Source organism: Lutra lutra, chromosome 2 (assembly GCF_902655055.1).
Source record: "Lutra lutra chromosome 2, mLutLut1.2, whole genome shotgun sequence".
In the NCBI taxonomy this organism is placed as follows: Eukaryota; Metazoa; Chordata; class Mammalia; order Carnivora; family Mustelidae; genus Lutra; species Lutra lutra.
The window spans coordinates 8,695,508-8,699,629 of NC_062279.1; the positions used below are offsets into that span (position 1 = coordinate 8,695,508).

At 35.7% G+C, this 4,122-nt stretch overlaps 1 non-coding gene across 1 annotated transcript; it reads left to right on the forward strand.

Moving 5' to 3' along the window:
* The first annotated feature begins 3,696 nt into the window (after nucleotides 1–3,696).
* On the forward strand, nucleotides 3,697–3,798 carry LOC125094587 (U6 spliceosomal RNA). Its single transcript, XR_007125599.1, has one exon. It is a non-coding gene; the product is annotated as a U6 spliceosomal RNA (small nuclear RNA).
* The last annotated feature ends 324 nt before the right edge of the window (nucleotides 3,799–4,122 follow it).

Sequence of the window (4,122 nt, forward strand, 5' to 3'; positions counted from 1 at the left end):
AAATAGGAAAAATTTTCTTTCAGGGACTAAAATGCTAGCATAGTCTAACATGAAGAATCCAGACAGAGGTCTGAGAATCCAGAAGATATAAAAGATGCTTTTTCTTGCAATGCAAGATCATCACACACAGTGAAGGTTTCAACAAATGTTTCTCATAGGCCTCCTCTCATCTTTAGAACTCGGTTGACATTTTTGTGATCAAAGAGAGAACAGCCGGATTATCTGAAAAACTTGCTTCAGAAAGAAATGATACAGGAAATTCATGGTTGAATTGTGGAGGTCTTCATTGTACCATCATGGGACTATTTTTTAAAAGGATCTATGATTTTTTTTTTTGAAAATTCCTTCTTGAATTAGATTTGGCTTTCAGCAGACAATTGCTTACCTAAGCTCAGCCTCTAGCATTTAAGATTCTAATCATTTTATAAATCTAGTACACAAAGAAGCCCTCAATAATAATTTATTTTTCAATTACAACAAGTTTTAATAAGATAAGTGACTAACAAATCTTCAGTTTAGTTAAAGTCTGTTAGACTCCAAAAACATTACCTTTATAAATCTGTTTCATTTGGAGCTTCAGAAGAGTTTTATACATATGAATCTTTTTCTAAAAAGTCACCAATTCACATATCCTAGAACCGAAACATCAGTGAAACACATTTATTTATTCATTTTAAAGATTTTATTTATTTGACAGAGAGATAGAGAGCACAAGTAGGCAGAGTGGCAGGCATAGGTAGAGGGAGAAGCAGGCTCTCTACTAAGCAGGGAGCCTGATGTGGGACTTGATCCCAGGACTCTGGGATCATGACTTGAGCCAAAGGCAGCTGCTTAAGCAACTGAGCCACCCAAGCGCCCCTGTAATTTATTTATTGTCTTTATGTAATTACCATATTTACTTATACTTGCTGGTGTACAACTAGGAAATGGTCAAGAAGCCTATATATGTTATCACCTGCTTGTGAGGAGGTTAAGATGATATTCTTTTTTTTTTTTTTTTAAGATTTTATTTATTTATTTGACAGAGAGAAATCACAAGTAGGCAGAGAGGCAGGCAGAGAGAGAGGAGGAAGCAGGCTCCCCGCTGAGCAGAGAGCCCGATGTGGGGCTCGAACCCAGGACCCTGAGATCACGACCTGAGCCGAAGGCAGCGGCTTAACCCCCTGAGCCACCCAGGCGCCCCTAAGATGATATTCTTAACTGACACTTCCACCTGGAGAATATTCTTACCACCTAAAACAACAATATGCTCTTCAGAAAACTAAGGATGAATATTTTAAATATTGGCATGCAAGGTTTTGACACAGATCTGTCATTTTCCCATATTACATATCCCCATATTCATTTTCTTTTTTATCATGTGAAAGGATAACTAATTCCATAAAGAAGTAATGGTTTACATCAGCAAAAGCAATAGTGAAAGAGAATGGCTCTGAATCTACAAGAACATCTGCTTACAATGTCCCTCTTCCCTTCTAAGCACTGTCACAAATTCAAATACTCCCACCTTTATAATCTCCCCCTTTTCCCTTCTTTACACATAACCACTTCTTCTTCTGTATTCCCTGAGAGGTTACTTTGTACATCTATTTTAACATTAGATTACTAAATTATAATTATTTACTTAAATTTCTGACTTGTCTAACTAAATATGTGGAAATTAAACAGCACACTGCTGAACAACCAATAAATCAAAGAAAAAAATCAAAAGGGAATAAAAAAAATTTCAAAACAAATAAAAATGGAAACACTACACATCAAAACCTATGAGATGCTATAAAAGCAGTTCCAAGAAGGAGGTTTATAGAGATAAAATCATATAGTAAGAAAATAGAACAGGGGCGCCTGGGTGGCTCAGTGGGTTTAAAGCCTCTGCCTTCAGCTCAGGTCATGATCCCAGGGTCCTGGGATCGAGCCCCACATCGGGCTCTCTGCTCAGCGGGGAGCCTGCTTCCCCCTCTCTCTCTGCCTGCCTCTCTGCCTACTTGTGATCTCTGTCTGTCAAATAAATAAATAAAATCTTTAAAGAAAAAAGAAAATAGAATAATCTCAAATGAACAATCTAACTTTATACCTCAAAGAATTAGAAAAAGAACAAAATAGGCCCAAAGTTAACAGAATAAGGGAAATAACAAAGATCAGAACAGAAATAAATGAAATAGACACTAGAAAGACAAAAGAAAAGATCAACAAAACTAAGAGCTAGCTTTTCAAAAAGATAAACAAAATAGACCAGCTTTTAGCTAGCCTAAGAAAAATTAAAGAAGATTCATAACTAAAATAAAAAATGAAAGAGAAGACATTGCAACTGATACCAGAGATATTCAAAGGGTCATAACAGACTAATATAAACAGTTGTGCTCCAGCAGTTGGATAACCTAGAAGAAATGGCCAAGACGGAATCATGAAGAAATAGAAAATATGAACAGAGCAATAGTGAGTAAGGAGTTTGAATCATTAATCCAAAACCACACAAAAGAAGAAAACCCAGGATCATATGATTTCACTGCTAAATTCACCCAAATATTTAAAGAGCAATTAGTGCCAATCCTTCTCAAACTCTTCTAAAAAATTGAAGAGGTACAAACATTCCCAAACTCATTCTATGAAGCCAGCATTACTCTGATACCAAAACCAGATAAGGACACTACAAGAAAGGAAAACAAACCAATATCCCTGATGAAGAGATAGAAGAAAAACTCAACAAAATATTAGCAAAAAGCATTCAAAAATACATTGAAAAGATACACAAAGAGAGATTTATCCCTGGGAGGCAAGAATGGTTCAATATATACAAATAAATAAATGTCACACACCTCATTAATAAATGAAAGATAATCATACAAACATCTCAATAGAAGCAGAAAAAGCATTTGACACAATACAACATCCTCTTGGAATAAAAGCCCTCAACAAAATGGGAATAGAAGGAACATACCTCAACATAACAACGGCCATACTTGATGAGCCCACAACTAACATCACAGTCAGTGGTGAAAGGTGGAAAGGTTTTCTTCTAGGGTCAGGAATAAGAGAAGCGTGCCCATTCTCCTTACTCTTACTCAACATAGTCCTGAGAGTCCTGGCTAGGCAAATCAGGGAAGAAAAAGAAAAAGAAAAAATATCTAAAGAAAAAAAGAAGTTAAATTTGTCTTTACAGATGATATGATTTCATATACAAAAAATCCTAAAGACTCCACCAGAAATCTGTAAGGTCTAATTGACCAATTCAATAAAGCTGAAGGATACAAAACCAACATACTAAAGCCAGTTGCATTTTTATACACTAATAACAGAGTATTCTGAAAAGGGCTAAAGTAAACTATCTCGTTCACAATAGCATTAAAAACAATATAATACTTACAGCCAAATATAACCAAGAAAATGAAAGATCTGTACACTGAAAACTGTAAGACTTTGATGAAAAAAAATAAAAGGTGACACAACAAATGGAAAAATATCCTATATTCATGGATAGAAAGAATATTGTTAAAATATTAAGCCATCTATACATTCAGTGCAGGCCCTATCAAAATTACTATATCATTTCTCATAAAACTAAAAAGAATGCTATTAAAATTTATATAAACTCACCAAAGACTCTGAATAGCCAAAGCAATCCTGAGAAAGAACAAAGCTGGAGGCATCATTAAATTTCCTGATTTTAACCTATACCACAAACATACAGTGTGCTCACTTGGTCAGCAAAAAATATGCTTAAATTGGAATGATAGGAGAGGATTAGCATGGTCCCTGCACAGGCATGACTCACAAATTCATTAAGTGTCCTGTACTATAAAGCTTCATAATGAAAACTGTGTGGTACTAGCATAAAAGTAGACACAAAGACTGGTAGAACGGAATCTAGAGCGAACCCTCTCTTATGTGATCTACTAATATTTGACACGGAAGCCAAGAATATACAAGGAAAGGATCAATGGTTCTGAGAAAACTAATTAACTTCATTCAGAAACATGAAATTGGACCCCACCCTTGACATCTGACCACCCCAAATCTCTAATTGAATTCCTTCTCCTCCACCATCCCTCCTGTGATACCTCATACCTTGGCCTGCCCACGGCAAGAATCTGTTGAGTCCTTTTAGCCAGAATCCTCCCTTAT